Here is an 18,058-nt window from a genome sequence, read left to right as displayed (position 1 = left end):
TGGTTAAGTCAACTTTATTGTTCCTAAATGTATTCATTCAAATGTAGCTGTATTTACATAATCTGTTTTTCCCCAAATACAGAACAAAAATATTTATTTAACACTTCTGCCTCTTCTGTATTATTATTGATAATTCCACATTTCCATCTAGTAGTGGACTAATACCATTGTTAGGTTTCTTTTTGTTCCTAATACCCTTTATCTTCTGTGTCAGATCATCCAAATTAGCCTAGGAGAAATTAGTTGATTATATTTGTAGGAGTGGAAGGAGAGTATTTTTCTTTGCCCCTGGATTTCCATCCTTTGTTCTTTGTGTCTGTTTCCTAGATTGTGAGCTCTTTAGGACAGGGTCTGTCTTTATTTTTGTGACTTGTAGAGTCATGAAGACTGACAGTGCAAATAAGTAATATCAGCACCCAGTAAAACTGTGGATTAAGAATTTTTTATTCTTTGGTATTTCCATATTAGATTTCTTCTATCACATTGAGTTGGTATTAAAGTGTTTCTGGTAGTGTCACAATGCTAACCCTTACCAAATGAGTTGACAAAATAGTGAACAAGTTGTATTATTAATAGCTGGGTGGGAGGGGAGGATGGTGTGGCATGAATAAGAAATAAAAGACTTGAAATCAGAAGATATTTGTTCTCTCATCATTCCTAAAACTTCTGTTTGAATACACCAGGAATGGTTCAGAAATAATCCCACAATCAAAAGTGGAGGATGGGGGAGAAGGGTATCGAGGCAAAAATGTTCGCTCTTGTCCATTCTGTGCAGCCTTTTCCTTTTTCATCAGCGTATGGTCGCTATCATAGCATATAATATTCAGATGGGAAGTTGCAGTGTTAGATTTATCTTCAGGGCTACGCTCTATGCAAGGGGTGATAAAGACAAGTGATTTTCTGTTATTCATTCAGTAACCTTTCACTCCACCTCTAGCATCTCCCCACAACAAAGATTGAAATGTAGACTTCCCCATGGCTAGAAATTATTTGGCTTTGTGATAATGCTACATCACTACTATCAGGCAGAATTCAAATGTGGTCTGCATGTGAACTCTTGTTTGAGCGCTCAGAAAAATCATCATGTTATGAGTTAAATGTAGAAATGTAGAATTCTATTCCAGTAAACTTTGCAGATTCATATCTAATTTATTTGGATTGGCCCCTTCCCCCTGTTAATTGCTAAATGGTGAGGAGTTTACTTGTTTGTTTATTTTTAATTTATTTGATAGTGGAACTGAAAGTGTTGTGTAGTATTGAATGGATGTTTTCCTTTAACAGTAATTATTTTGCATTAGCTTCCTAATCCTGAAATTTTCAAGGGTCCTGCTTAAAACATGTACAGGAGAGAAAATTGAGGTAAGTGTCTTTGAAAGTCATAAAGATAGGAAGGGTAAAGGAACATATGCATCAATTTTCTACCTTCTGATTAAAGACTCCAATAAAATCAGGTATCTTGGACCTGCCTTGCCAATCCTTTTTTGGTCTTTCAAGTGACAGTTTAAAATAGTTGCTTATTGTTAGTCAGTTACTTGGAAATCATTTTAACATCATTAAGTGAAATGATGTTAATAAGATGATATGGAATTCTATTTATATTTATTGCTAGCAATCAATTAGTGTGCCATTATTTCAAAGCTTTGCCATTTCCTATGTAGGTATAGTTTTTGTCCTTTAGATTCTTCTGAACTATGTTTCTGCAATCTGCCTGTTAGCACTTTCAGACAGATAAGTTGGGTGACAGTAAACATGTAAGAGTAGATATACTATATTATATTTTAATATAGGAGCTGCATGCTGACTCGCACAATTTGAAAACTTGAAATGCAAGTAACTTGATTTTCTGAAGAGTTAACATTTCTAGGCATCCCTGTCTGAAACAGTAAGAGTTGGGTTTTCTGCCACTGGCCCTATCAGTTTCTGCTGCAAGACTTGCATTTTAAAAAAATAAATTAAAAAGAGGTTAAAAAATAATAATCCAGGAATCTGCAGCTGTCCGACCTGCTGCTGCGTTTGCTAGGTGAAGTGCTGGCTCAGGTGAGTGGTTGTGTCATGATTTTGCTAAGTATTTTGGTTGGTATATAAAGAAATACCTGAAAGACTGTTTCACTAGTAGCAATCCTGTGTCAGACAGATGAAAAGTTTGAGCCATCTGTTGCTAGAAAAATCACCCCAGTATACCACCTGGTGTTTCATTGAGCCCAGGGATTTATTCCAGATAAGCACTGGTTTTCTTAATAAATATTGAAGGAGAAAAGGAAAGCAGGAAGAAGATAAGGGGTAAAGGCTTTTTTCTCCATTTTTTCCGGTGCTGAATAATACTATTCAGATCATTGTTGTTTCCTTTAGTGGTTCATCTGTCATTGAAAACAATTTTCTTTTCATTTTGAAAATTGGAGATTGGGAGTAACATTAAACAAAAACAACATTATACAATGATTGCTATAATGTTCTGAGCAGTATGATTCAATTTGGAGCAGTGGATGGCCACCTGCTGTACTTTTGTTCTAGTGGCAATCTGGCAAGTGACTACATTGTTTTAGTTCTTTTTCATGTGTCATGTGTATTTGGAGCCATCTGAGTGAGCCGCAAACTATTAATCTAGCACAGATTGACAGAACATTTGGCTATTGGGTGTTGAATAAAGAAAACAACCCACTTTATAAAGTCATCTTTTGAATAATCACAAAACGCTTTTACCATGTTGATAGAACATCTGAACATTTTAACTTTATCAGAGTCTAGCTTGTATTCTTATCTAAATAATTAAAGTAAAAAGGACTCTGATACTGTTTGGTATTGTGATTACTAACTGTAATCCAGCACCTGCCTCTTGTACCCATTGTGATCGTTTTAGCAGGATAATTGGTGATTGTGGGAAATTACCAACTTCAATTAATAGTTAAATCAGAAATGGCCAGATTGTGGCCCGTGGACCAGAGATGACTCTCACCGTTGTATAGTGTTGCCCAGTATTGCACAATTGTTCCCTTAATACGGATGATATATTCTGAAGCGAATTCACAGTAGTCGGTCAGTCCATTGGGGCCAACATGAAGGATGCATACTGGGATTTGTAGTAATCCTGTACTTGATTTTCAAATTGTATTATATGACATTTGCAATCTGCTTCACTTTAAACAAATCAGGTATAGTCCGTGGGTTTCTGCCAGTTTAACAACAAGATACACATTTGGTTACGTTTTGTGCCCCTAATAATCCAAGTTACGGTGAAAATGGGGACAATTTCAAAGTGGGTAGGCCTAAAATCTACCTACGGTTACATTTTCTCTTTTAATTCCATCAATATTATGTGTTGGGGACTTAGGAGAAAGGCAGGAGATGGGTGGAGTTGCCAGTTGTGTGATTTGCTGTAAAATTTGCAACAAACAACTTGTGAAATACTGTTTCATAGTACATATTGTGTATTTCCCGGTAAACTTGCTATAGGAATGAAAAAAGCCCTGCTGCAATACAAATCTTTTGGAGGAGAAAACACACACTTGAAATCCTCACAGTGGGACAGCTATCAAGATAATATGGGCCTCATTGTTTGGCTTTAAAACGTTGACAGTGTCCTTCAGTCTGTAGTTCAAATCTTGGTAGTTTAAAATGTGTGATACTCTTTATATGATTTTATATGATTATATTTTCCACTGAATGCATCCGATGAAGTGAGCTGTAGCTCACGAAAGCTTATGCTCAAATAAATTGGTTAGTCTCTAAGGTGCCACTAGGACTCCTTTTCTTTTTGCGAATACAGACTAACACAGCTGCTACTCTGAAACCTGTCTTTATATGATCATTCAAGTTCTGCTGAGTCTGGGAACAATCCAGTTTTTGCTTACAGAGGTTTAGGTCCCTCTCAGAAGAGCTGCAGTCACAGGTAATGAAAAGGGAAGTGTACTTACAAAAAGGGAATTAAGAGAATGCCAGTTTGCTAGTTTGTATTGATCAGCATTTTCCCAGAGACCACGTTTTTTCCAATGATAACTAAGTACGCATCCACAGTAGGAAAAAAGATGTTTTTTTACCACGCATTAGGTTAAGGTAAAATCCTTTAGTGAGCAAGACATTTGTAGTTTTAACCTGTTAGAAGGTGGAGGTAAAGAAAAAGCATCATTTCCCCTAATGAAGGTAAGGCCCTTAGGGTTTGGGGTTTCATTTAAATTATCAGTTGAAAGAAGGCTGCCAGTGTTAAGGACCACTCAAGTCAGACAATGAAATCTGCTAAGTGCAAATGAAGTACAATTGAAGCTGTTAAGTACAGGAGCAAATTGCACCCCTGTTGGTCACAGAGGTGAATCTAGTGGAACACCTTTAACTTTTTCAAAATTAATTGTTTATGCTAATTGATAACTGGCAAAGTGTGTGATTTCTTTAGCTTTCTGTGTCTGATTTAACAAATATATAGTTCGTATTGTCTGTTTTTTCACTCAAAATGGAGGAAAAAAGTGAAAAGGAACATAGAAATACGGTATGGCTAGCATCATTTTATATCTAAGTGCAAGGTATGTTCTCAGCTTGACTTTTTTGTTTTTACTATAGCTCAGTCTCCAATCAATGAGTTGTTCTGACTGAAGTCTATCCATGACCTGTGTGTTAATATTGTGCACGCATTTTCAACAAATACTGTAGAGGCATTGGTTGTGACGACCTTTTTAATGACAAAATATGTTCTTATCTCAAAGATGGAGCACTGAGTTAATATATGGCTATAATTTTATTTTGAAAGGGGATTGACAGGGAATTCTTGTATGTTTGTATTACCATAGTACCTAAGGATCCTCAGTAATGGACTGGAACCCCTTTGTGCTGGGCACTGTAAAAACACAGAACAAAAAGATGGCCTTGCCCCAAGGATCTTACAGTTATAGTACGTGGTACTCAGGATGAAAACTGAGTATACAGCAAATAATATTAATTATTATTTTCCTTTGCAATCCAACTATGTAACTATGGTATGAAGAGATTACCAAAATGATAAATTCAACTGGAAATTTTCATAGTCCAAAACTAAATTCAGATTATAACACAGTGATGTTTCTCATCACTGTGTTTTTAAAAAGTGCATGAAATAAAGTTTTAGTTTAAAAATAAGAATAGGATTTTGGAAGAAAAAAGTGTGACGACAAAATCTGTTGTATTGAAGGCATGTGTGCGCATGATGAAATTCTAGAGGGGCAGTAATTCCATTTCTAACTTTAAATATGGTCTTATTTTAAACATTTCCACTTTTTCATTTTTATATGTTGTATCTAACTTGAGGGTCCTCTGTTGAGTTAGGGCTCAAATCTGTCAGCACACTGAAGATCATTTTGGTAACAGCTGTTTACTAGACATTTAATTACAAACCCCCACCCCTTATTTTCTTAAGACTGTACAAGTGTCAGCCGTAGATAACATGTTCTCCATGCACAATCTTGAGATTTATGATCGATAGATAGGTATTGTCTCCATTTTTTAGCTGGAAAAAATGAGGCACAAAAAGGCTAACGGGATTTGACTGAGATCACCCAAATCCGTGGCAGAGCCAGGATGAGAACTCTGGATTTACTGGCTACTAATTTTATGCTCAGCTCACATGTTGCATTCTTGCTTGGAGTGGCAGAAATTATTTTGGTTGAGTGGAATGAGATCACGGTGACATTTAAATGTCAGCATATGAAAGAAAGAGAGGAGTTGGAGTACTTTAACTGATGAAACATTAAAAAAGTATCCCCCCTATCTAGTTTTATGATCAAATGGTTGTATTTCTTTTTTATGCTCCCCTATGATTAACCTAAGCCAGAATTCTGTCTGCTTTCCTCCATACCAATTAAGAAAATTTCTCTGTTATACTAGGCAAAAGACAGATACTCTTATTGTCTCCTGACCTATTGTGTGGATAATGTATTATATGCTATGTTAAACAAAAGTATTAAAATAGAAATCATTTCATACATTTTGTCTGATTTTAAACATTTTTGAGGTGTATTTTGAGGCTATGGGAAGAGGGTAATGGGTAACTGATGTTGAATAAGATCTGCCTATCATGGATATTGTGATTCAAGTCAGATAAAATCATGCTACACTACCTATTCTGTAATGTATAATTTTAATTCTTTGCTTTCTTTTAGTACCACACTTAGAAAGGAAAAATCAAATGTATAAATACAAAATGGAAAATAACTGGTTGGCAGCAATACTGCAGAAAAGGATCTGTGGATTCTTCTTCAAGTGCTTGATCATGTCAATTCCATTCTAGGTGTGCGTGTGTCCACGTGCATGGCTGTCAGAGATTTTTGCCTTAACAGTATCCGCAGGGTCGGCTGTGGTGCCCTCTTGAGTGCCATGCTCATGGAATGGACATGAGCGACACATCTAGAAGAACAACACTTGGTTTAGAAAACATCATCTATGAGGAAAGGTTGGAAAGAGTCGGACATGTTTAGCCTAGAGAAGAAAAGGCTGAAAGAGGGGACACTATAAAAGTCTTCAAATATTTAATAGGTTGTCGTAAAGAGGATGGTGGTCAATTGTTCTCCATGTCCAATAATGGTAGAACAAAAAGTAATCAGCTTAGTTTGCAGCAAGGGAGATTTAGTTTGGGTATTAAGAAAAAGCTTTCTAATATCTATAAGGATAGCTAAGCATTGGAACAGGTTACTTAGGGAGGTTGTGTCATCCCGGTGATGGGAGGTTTAAAGAACAGGTTAGACAACTGCTTGTCATGGCTGGTTAGGTATATTAAATCCTGCCTCAGCATGGTATATGTGTGGACTAGATGACTTCTTGAGGTCCCTTCCAGTCCTACATTTCCTTGATTGTATTATTTTTAACTACATCTTGGCTAAGACCAGTATCTTTCATTGAAAATTACAATCTTAACCAAATGGAAAATATGGTTTTCTTTCCAGTGGTTGTTTGTCATTATTTACCTTTGTATCCTTAACTGTTAGCACAAAGTGATGGATCTGCTGTCATTCAGATGGGAGAGACGCATCTACTTAAGTGCAGACTTTAACATCAGGGACTGATAGCACTTTTTGTGTGTCACGGTTATATGGTGAACATAATCCCAACTATACATATAAAATGATGGGGTCTAAATTAGCTGTTACCACTGAAGAAAGAGATCTTGGAGTCATTGTGGATAGTTCTCTGAAAACATCCACTCAATGTGCAGTGGCAGTCAAAAAGGTGAACAAAATGTTGGGAATCATTAAGAAAGGGATAGGTAATAAGACAGAAAATATTTTGAGTGCATTCCTAAGACCTTGCCTTCTTCCCTGTTCTCAATGGTGGAACCCCACTGTTCAGACACCATTGGAATGGAATTCTTGGTTGCAACTCTTCTGTTTCCCTAGTAGTACAGGCCTAACTATATTTGGAACCTGCAACAAAACTTCTGTCCAGGAGCTGGTGACCTGCAGTTTACTAAAGTGACCCCAACACACCATTTGCAAAATATATGCATTGTTTATTCACCTAAAGGTACATAGCAAGCAGAGAAAAGGGTTAAAAAACAGAAGTCTGTACACATCTGGTCTCACCTAAACTTTATTCTTTCTTTGCATGTTTTTTGTAAGCCCCATGTAGCCTAGCTACTTCCATCTGTGGGCTGGGAGAAACAGACTGCACTTCTGCATTCTCTGTGTATCTCTGTCAGAGTCTCACATTGTACTGGTTTCAGAGTAGCCGCCATGTGAGTCTGTATCCCCAAAAAGAAAAGGAGTACTTGTGGCACCTTAGAGACTAACCAATTTATTTGAGCATAAGCTTTCGTGAGCTTCAGCTCACTTCATCGCATGCATCTGATGAAGTGAGCTGTAGCTCATGAAAGCTCATGCTCAAATAAATTTGTTAGTCTCTAAGGTGCCACAAGTACTCCTTTTCTTTTCACATTGTACTGTAGCTGGGGCTCTTAATAGTTTAGTGTTACTGATCTTAAGCTCAGGCCTTGGGAACATAAATCTGTTAACCAAGCTGGACCCAGGTAGGTAGACATTTCCTCATTAATAGTCACCTCATGGTTCTCTTAAGAACTCTTTGTATTGTCTCTGGATGTATCTTATCTCTGTCATTGTTTCATTTCCTGTGTGTTTTCCCTAATAGCCTCCTTTCTATTTACCTATGTAAAGGCAGTATAACCTCAAGCAGGAGAATTGAGATACATATAGTATTCCTGAAAAAAATTCCCCTTCATTCTCCAAACTGTATCAAACAGTGCACTTGAAAGAGAATTGGTTTATCCATTAATATGATCATTCTGTATTTGTAGTTTCTCATTTCAAAGTTGAGGGTTTGCCCATGTTAACCTTCCAGCCTGGAAAGTCTGGACATAGCTGTTCTTGAGCTAGGCAGTTCTGTTATTGTTTGACCACGGTTGTTTGCTTGAGTGTTGAGATGTGCTTATTCTCCATAGGACATAAGGGGAACGCTTCTGCTAAACTCTCCACTTCGTCCTTTGTGAAAAGATGATGAAGGTGCAGGCTGCGAAAGCAAAAACAGAACATAGGCAGAGAGTCAGGTTGCGTGGGTTCTCTTTCTGGCTTTGCTGCCTGGGTGACCATCAGCAAGTCAGACTTTTTTCTCAGTATTACAGATTTCTAAAACAGGGATACTTCTTATCTGCCTCACTTGGGGTGATGTTGCTTACAAAAGGGAAATAATTTTGTGATCCTTGGACAAAAAATCATATATAAAATGCAAAGTATTATTATTTTGATACTCAGACTTGTTTTTACACTTGCAAAGCAACAGTAAACGTTATTTTATGCATTCTGGTAGCCAGCTCTCCAATATCATGGCATATTAAAACATCTGTTGTTTTGTATATATGCTTACCAAACATACGCGCCAGAAAATGCTGTTGACAGTGAAGCAGAGCCTTCTGGGGGCCCTACCTTACCAAACTGGAATCAGATTAGTCCCTCAAAAAAGTGTATCCCTTGTAAATTTTTAAAAGAAAAAGAGAAGACATCTGCTCTTATTTAATGTGCAGCACTAACACTTACAAATGTAGAAATTAATTGAACTTAGTAATATGCTATAGGGATAATTATGGCTGTTTGTTTTGGAACTGCGAAAATAGCCTTCAGAACATGGGACTTTCAGTCACTGACTTAAGTATATTTGCACTTGCCTCTGGCATAGTTTCTAGCAAATTTATCGTTTTTTATTAGTGTGCCAAGCCCCTTTGTTCCCCTCTCTCCCACAAAAAAACCAAATCCTTTGATAAATGCAATTTTATATTAGCTTAGTAGTTTGTGGTAAGGCTTGTCCATCTGTTGTACCAACCAACACCCAATTTTAAATGTAAATTTGTGAACTCCAGTTAAATAAAAGAACACATTCCCCATGAGTTTCCACACTCTGATGCTGAAATATCAAATTGATTAAAAAAATAAAATCAAGAGAATCATCTTGAGTAAGAATTTTGTTAACTCTAAATATGTATAAACTTTGTGATGGCAGTACTTCACAACCTTTATCTGTATGATGTTTCATCTGTTATAAGCGGGTAAGTTGAAGATACTTTCTTTTGACAGTAATGTCATAGGCCAGAGGTTCTCGAACTTGAAAGTGTTTCAGGTTGTGATGACTCCGCCCCCACTCTTGGTACTGGTCATAGCTTTCACAGCATCAGTGCAGATCCCTACAGAACTAAGTAACCATACAACGCCACCCATACTTCTGTGCTGCTGCTGCTGATGGCAGCACTGCTTTCAGAGTTGGGCAGCTGGAGAGCGGCAGCTGCTGGCCAGGCACCGCCATCGCTAGCAGCAGTGCAGAAGTAGTAAGAGTGACAATATCAGGGAATGCCGCCCTTACTTCTGCATCTTGGGATGCTTTGTGTTGTTACATTATGGACTTGCATAGCCCAGTGGAAGAGGTGATATAGTACCTGTAAGAATGTGTGCATGGGGCGGGGGTAATGAATGGGGGGGGGGGTTTCAATACTTGGGAGGTACAGAAGTGAATGACATGATGAATTGAAAGGTGATGAAAGAAATTATTGAAGGAATAGTGTTTACTTGGTAACATATAATTGCTCCTCATCATGATGTTTAGCTTTATTATTTCAAATGGTGATTGTATGATGTGATGGATTGAAAGCAACAAACTTTCTTGATGAAAAAACCTATTTTGTCGGACATGTTCACAAAGACAAACTCTTTTGTATTGCATTTTGAAGTATATCTATCTTTGTGAATCTACTGACTATACTATTTTACAGCAATAAATTTTAAACAAAGTATCCAAGATATTACTCATTAAATTTTTAAACATGTTGAGAGTGCTTCCTGCTAACTTCATAACAACTGCTTAGTTAGCCTATGACTGCGTAAATCTATTAAATCAAGCTACAATAATGTTACTTATGACTTAATTTTAAATCTAGTTTAAAAATGTTTATCATTGTGGTTTTAATTCTGTATTGTAACATTTAAAAATGCCATATCCTAAATTTCTACCAATGTTAGATATTTTACAGGGCTGTCAATTAATCGCACTTAACTCACACAATTAACTAAAAAAAAATTAATCGCAATTACAAAAATTAAGTGCAATTAATGGGTTTTAATTGCACTGTTAAACAGTAGAATTTTATTAAATATTTATTAAATATTTTGGCTGTTTTTATACATTTTCATATATATTGTGTTCTGTTTTGTAATTGAAATCAAAGTAAATTATTTTTGATTATAAATATTAGCATTGTAAAAATGATAAACAAAAATGATATTTTTCAATTCACTTCACACAAGTGCTTTAGTTTCAGAGTAGTAGCCATGTTAGTCTGTTTTTGCAAAAAGAAAAGGAGTACTAGTGGCATCTTAGAGACTAACCAATTTATTTGAGCATAAGCTTTTGTGAGCTACAGCTCACTTCATTGGATTCAGTGGAAAATACAGTGAGGAGATTTATATACACACAGAACATGAAAAAATGGGTGTTATCATACACTGTAAGGAGAGTGATCACTTAAGAGATCACTTAAGATAAGCTATTACCAGTAGGAGAGTGGGGGGGAGGGAGAAAACCTTTTGTAGTGATAATCAAGGTGGGCATTTCCAGCAGTTAACAGGAACGTCGGGGGTGGGGTGGGGTGGGGTGTGCAGTTAACAGGAATGTCCGATGGCCCACTCATGTTCTGTGTGTATATAAATCTCCTCACTGTATTTTCCACTGAATGCATCCGATGAAGTGAGCTGTAGCTCATGAAAGCTTATGCTCAAACAAGTGCTTTAGTGCAATCTCTTTATGGTGGAAGTGCAATTTACAAATGTAGATTTTTATTTTTTGTTGTATAACTGCACTCAAAAATAAAACAATGTAAAACTTCAGAGCCTACAAGTCCAGTCAGTCCAAATTCTTGTTCAGCCAATCGGTAAAACAAACAAGTTTGTTTATATTTCCAGGAGATAATGCTGCCCTCTTCTTATTTACAATGTCACCACAAAGTAAGAACAGGCATTTGCATGGCACTTTTGTAGCCGGCATTGCAAGATATTTACGTGCCAGATATGCTAAACATTTGTATGTCCCTTCATGCTTCACCCACCATTCCAGAGGACATGCTTCCATGCTGATGATGCTTGTTTAAAAAAATAATGCGTAAATCAAATTTGTGACTGAACTCTTTGCGTGGGAGAATTGTATGTCCCCTGCTCTGTTTTAACCGCCTTCTGCCATATACTTGATGTTATAGCAGTCTCAGATGATGACCCAGCACAAGTTTATTTTTAAGAGCACTTTCACTGGAGATTTGACAAAACGCAAAGAAGATACCAATATGAGATTTCTAAAGATAGCTACAAAACTCGACCCAAGGTTTAAGAATCTGAAGTGCCTTCTAAAATCTGATAGGGACAAGGTGTGGAGAAGTCTTAAAAGAGCAACACTCCGATGCAGAAATTACAGAACCCGAACCACCAAAAAAGAAAATCAACCTTCTGCCAGTGGCATCTGACTCAGTTAATAAAAATGAATACGTGTCAATCTGCCTTGCTTTGGATTGTTATCGAGCAGAACTTGTCATCAGCGTGGACGCATGTCCCCTGGAAAGGTGGTTGAAGCAAGAAGAGACATATGAATCTTTAAAGCATCTAGCACGTAAATATTGTGTGACGCCAGCTACAACAGTGCCATAAGAACGCCTGTTCTCACTTTCAGGTGACATTGTAAACAAGAAGCAGGAAGCATTATCTCTTGCAAATGTAAACAAACTTGTTTGTCTGAGCGATTGGCTGAACAAGAAGTAGGACTAAGTGGACTTGCAGGCTCTAAAATTTTACATTGTTTTATTTTTGAATGCAGGTTTTTTTGTACATAATTCTACATTTGTAAGTTCAACTTTCATGATAAAGAGATTGCACTACAGTATTTGTATTAGGTGAATTGAAAAATACTATTTCTTTTGTTTTTTACAGTGCAAATACTTGTAATCAAAAATAAATATAAAGTGAGCACTGTATACTTTGTATTCTGTGTTGTAATTGAAATTAATATGTTTGAAAATGTAGAAAACATCCAAAATATTTAAATAAATGGTATTCTGTTATTGTTTAACAGTGCAATTAATTATGATTAATCTTTTTAATCACTTGACAGCCCTAATATTTTAGTGGGGTTTGAAAATAATATTTTTGCCATAAGTTGCACTTTGATTTTCTCAGAAGTCTAAAATTGTACAGATCATTATCATACGATTATCAAACAGCAGCCTAAATAAATATATACAGTACAACCCTATATCCGGTCTTCACACCAGAGGGTGACTAGTTAACTAGCTGCCAAGAAAGCAGTGCCATATGAAAAACTAAATACTATAGTGCTAATGCATTTTTAAATTAATTAGATAAGACACTTGACTTATTATATTTAATTAACTTTTATTATATATTAAATTAATGTGTGTAGAATATACTTTTTTAAAAAATACTTCAGTGAGCAAAGGATTGTCGGCTGTCTCTGTCTCTCTCTCTCAAAGAAGTGCACAGTAGCCTCTCATTGGTCTCCTGGAGTGGGGGTTAAAACTCATGAAAGTAATCTGTAAATACCAAAAAAAAACCCAACCCCAAAATCCCTTAGAATATTATTTGGGAAATTCAATACATTAAACTAAGAATGGGAAAGACAGTCAAAAGATATTTTTATATTATTACTGTAATTTATAGCCATCTCAGATAATCTTTAATCTTGCCGAGATTGCGGGGAGTGGTTTCCAGTAGGAATCTTGATATTCTTAGGGACACATCCTCAGATGTTATGAATTGTTACAGCTTCTTTGAAGTTAATGGAACTATCACAGTTTTTAACAGCTAAGGATCTGCCCCTTAGTTTTGTTAGATTGTGGAAATTAATGGTGTCATTTTATATCCTGGGTAAATGTATAGGCTACACTTTTCTCAATGCAATGATTGTCCTTAGGAAAACATTTTAGTTTGTCTTACGTAAATATTGTAGGTAAGATTATGTCCCTATTTGTATTATCCCAAATCCTCCCCTATATAAAAAAATCTACAAATGAAGTAAAGTTTACTTCCCAATGTAATTTTTAAAGGGATTTAAGACGTTTAAGCATGATGACTCTACCAGCAGTAAGACAGTCTAGCAAGCATTATTAATTTGAGAAGAAAATAAGCGTTTCTTATTTTTCCCACTCTGAAAAATGTGATGGTAGTCTCAGTTGCTAGGAAAGAGGAAAAGGGGGGAAATGTCAGCCAAGAATGACTTTTAATGTTTAATTGATTTTTAAATGTGCATTTTCCACAGAAAATGACTGAGAAAGGGGAGCTATTGAGTTTAATATTTTGTTTTAATAAATTAGGTAGATTAACAGTCTTTGCTCAATAACAACCTCATCTTTATTGAAACAAGTACAGCAAATAAATGAGTTGAAATGTTGTCTGGTGTCATTCAAGTTCTGGAAGTACCTCTCTGTCAGGTATTTTGGAATGATATGTCATAGTCTATAGAAATGATCATTTATCAGAGCAGCAGTTTCACTGGTTGGCTGGAGGGTAACAATTTACTCTTCTGTGTTTTGATGGTGGAAGCACTCTAGAGGGTAAAAACATTAGAGTTGGGTGGAGGTCAGATATTTGAAAGGAAAAGGAGCATTGTTAAATAGTTAATTAGGGAACTAGGAGTCAGGCCTTCTGGGTTCTATTCCCTCCTCTTTACTGACTTGCTGGTAGCTCTGGACTCACTTAACCTTTCTGTGCCTTAGTTTATCCAGTCGCAAAATGGATATAACAATAATTGTCTCCTGGATGTGGTGAGATTTAATGTTTGTGAAGTGCTGAGAAATACTGGGTGAAAGACATTGTATAAGAACAAAATGTAAAGGTTCCAACCCCCTATTGCTGCAGAATCAAGTCTGTAAGCAGGGGAGAATGGTTTTAGTATTATTGTTGTGTTCCCAGTTCAAGATGGCAATGTTGTGAACTTCAATCTTCAGCGAAAAGATGGTTGATACTTAGACCAACTATCCTTTCTTGTCTTTTATAAAATGAATTGCAAACTCCTTCATGATTTATGTTGCCCACCCACTGAGTTTTCTTTTTTCTTTCCTGAGGCTACTGATGAATCTGTTAGTTTCTTTTAAAGGGAAGGAGGGGGAAGAAGCAAGGATAGATAAAACAGGGGCTCCTCAGTTATTGCAAGGAGAGTTCAAGGTCCCTTCAAATTATGCTAACAAAGTTCTGCAAGCTGACTAATAAATCAAATCGCAGAGTGTTGAAGGGAAGAGACTTGGCTTCCTGGACACAATAGATGAAACTGAAATAGCCCTTTTATTTTGTTTTCCCAACCAGTAGCAAGCCAAGGTTGATCTTCGAAATTTTTTCTGAGGGCCGTTAATATACACAATGCAATGAAAACAAAGGTTATTTGAAGAGTAGCTAATTCTTCCATTTATCTATAATTCACAGAAATAGTTTTTTACTCCTAGGTGGGAGGTTTATTGTAGGTTCATTCATAGTCCAATATGTTCTAGAGTGACCCACCAGCCTGCCTTCTCTTTTACATTATGGGCCAAATACTGCCAGTAGCCAATCCTTGTAAGCACAGTTCCATAGACTGTCAGGCCTGGAGGTCAGGACATATGCCTTCTGTCTATTGTAGCTATTCAATAGATTAGCATTTTTAATCCATTTTATTGTGGAGTGAGAGGACTTAAACTTGCAGTGTCTGTTAATGGTAATCATGCTGCTAAGATCTAATCAACTGTAGTGAAAAATTACCCCATAGAGTGTCTAAACTTTCAAAGTATTCAGTTAAAAAGAAAACTAATATACTAGTCTCTTTAATAATAAATTGTAATGTTACTATACCACAACTCCTATTACAAATTCCTGAAATTTTGAGTTTTCAAACTTACCTCACTAATATTTGAAACCTGAATTGAAATAGTCAAATAAATTGTATAAATATGTGAGACAGGTTATTTGGAAAAAAAGAGATGATTCTCGTGAATTTCTGGTAACCACTGGAATATTTATTCTCTATAAGGAGTAGAGCAATCAGGAATTGAACATAATTAATTTTTACAGATTTCAAATAGCCTGTCCAATATTCAGAGAATACAGTTGTATATATAGGTGACTTTTTGGGTAGTGTTTCACATCCATATTTTCAGTAGTGGGAATAACTATATAGAGTGCCAGGCGTTTCACGAGCAAGTCAGATCTCTGTACACTTCTAAATTTGGGCATCCATGTTGTTGTTGTTTTAAGCACTACTAGGTTTCATAACCAGAACTTTAGGGAGTGATTCAAGGTAAAGGGAGTGAAATAGGTACCACATTGTTTTTATATCATTCCTGAATTTTAGCTGAAAATAAATTGCATTTGTATTTCATAAGATTTGCCTTTTAGTGAACCGACATGTACCCCTGGTTGAGAACCACTGCTCTAAACTACAGTTTAATATTATAGAGATAAATGACTATAACGGGACTTCCCAGTTTGGGAGTCGCTATCTGTTTCACTCTGAGTTGTTTCAGGGGAAATGTATGGGATTTTTGCTATTGTAGCCAAAGTAATTTGAAAAGCAATGGCATTGAAAAAAATACCTGACACATGACTAGGGTTGCCAGCTTTCTTACTTCTGAAAACTGAACACCGCCTGTCCCGCCTCTTCCCCCCATCACTAACTGCTCTCCCCCCTCAACTCCAGCATAAGCAGCCCCAAGGGACTTGCAAACCCCAGCTCCAGCAGGCCATCTGGGAGTGCAGGTCAAAAGAATGCTGCGGCTGCATGGGAGCAGCCAGCCAGACCGCTGGAGAGCTAGGACACGGCCTTCCTGCACAACAGCCTCCTGTGTCCCTCTTCGTTGCCTGCCCAGCAGCCTGCTTCCTGCTCAAGCCCTCCCCTCTCCAGAGCTGCCTGAGAGCGTGGCCGGGGAAGTGCTGGCTGGCAAGATAGCTTGTATCCTTCCTTCCTGGGGAACATACCATGCCCGCTGGGAGCCCCTTACCCCACTCACCATGGGCAAACTGCCGGACACCTCCAGGTCCCCTTTTCAGCTGCATTTTCCAGTTAAAAACCGGACACCTGGCAACCTAAATTACATCAGACTGATGTAACCTAATGTTTCTGTTCCCCATAAAACATCTTAATTGAAATTTGCTCTTTTTGTTAGTATGATGATGGCCACTGTACAAAACCTTTACCTGGATATATATTAGAAATAATTGGGAAAGTGTAACCTTCTGTCTCTCTCTCAATCACCTGTAAGACACAAATCGGATCTTTATGATAGAGAAAAGATGCAGCCTTGTAACGTGGTCTGAGGGTTACTAAAATGGAAGTACTAAACTAATACTCATTAGTTTGTCAGTTTTGTTGTGTTAATATTTACCAAGAACACATGCTTTGGTACATTGTCAGACTGTTTTCCTCAGAGTCTCAAGTCACACTGTGTAGCAGAAGGTCTAATTAAATAAAACCAAGTAGTTTGATTAGATAACTTGTTAAGCGAGCAGCCATTTGATAGTTACTAAATTTTAATCTAGTCCCTTATGACCTGTTTTGACAAACAAGTATTTTTGTTTTTGTTTTTTGTTTTGTTCTCATGGCATCATAAGAAACATTGGTATTTATTGTTAGTAATACTGAGCAATGCTTTTTCGCCAACAGGTGTGGGGAGGAGTCACTGTTTATAGTAACTTTTACTCTAGTCTTCCAATAAATCTGTCTGTTTATTTAGTGGAAAATGTGAAATAACTCCACCTAATCATAGGATTTGAAGTTTGGTACTTAGCTAGGTAAGTAAACTGAATATATATCTTGTTACTTCCCTCCTACGCCCAGAAATAATTATCTTGTACTAGGAGTGTAAACGTATTGGTTTGACTATTTTCACACCAAATAGATGGGCAACTTCTGCTGCTGTTTGACAAATTGAAGTGTTTTATAACAAGGTGCCTCTCTACACAACCGACTGTCCATATGATCCACTGGGATTGTTCATCCATTTGCTAGCTGAATAGTGTTTTCTAGCATCTTTAAATTCCACATTTAAATAAAAATGTGTCTATTGAATAGTTATCTGTGTATATGAAGCTGAGGAAATAGCAACGGATATTTGACAGTAAAGAGATTCCTATGTTCCAGTCTTTTGTTATTAATTATTATTACAATAGTATCTAGAGGGCCCAGGCAAGATGGCAACCCCATTGTACCAAGCATAGTACATGCCTATATTAAGATGGTAGACAGAGAATTCAGCATGGTATGCCAGGACAAAAGGATGGTATGCCGTCTCCCTGGACTTTAAATACACAACATAACTGCAAGATGGACAGGATTATTAATTCGTCTGGCAAGTCTCCTCTGGAGATGATACACATCAGAAGCAATGACATGGCATTATGTGCAACTATGCAGACTGTAGAGGATTTTTGGGATTTTGGAAGGGAGCTGAAGATGAAAAAAGTCCAAGTGATTTTCTTGGAGTTCCTTCTGGTCCCACAAGCAAGAGAAAAGGCAGAAAGTACTGGAGATGAGCCATTGGCTCCATAACTGAAGCTGAAGGTTTTGCTTTTGTGAAACGTTGGACCAC

General features: G+C 36.9%; 1 protein-coding gene across 4 annotated transcripts in view; it reads left to right on the top strand.

The window, feature by feature from the left end:
- The window catches only part of CDKAL1 (CDKAL1 threonylcarbamoyladenosine tRNA methylthiotransferase), a 665,563-nt gene that overhangs the window by 185,701 nt on the left and 461,804 nt on the right, over positions 1–18,058 (top strand). The gene's annotated exons all lie outside the window — the stretch shown is intronic.

This window comes from Lepidochelys kempii, chromosome 2 (assembly GCF_965140285.1).
Source record: "Lepidochelys kempii isolate rLepKem1 chromosome 2, rLepKem1.hap1, whole genome shotgun sequence".
In the NCBI taxonomy this organism is placed as follows: Eukaryota; Metazoa; Chordata; order Testudines; family Cheloniidae; genus Lepidochelys; species Lepidochelys kempii.
The sequence above is the reverse complement of the archived record's forward strand: the minus strand, read 5'-3'. Positions and strand labels throughout refer to the sequence as shown.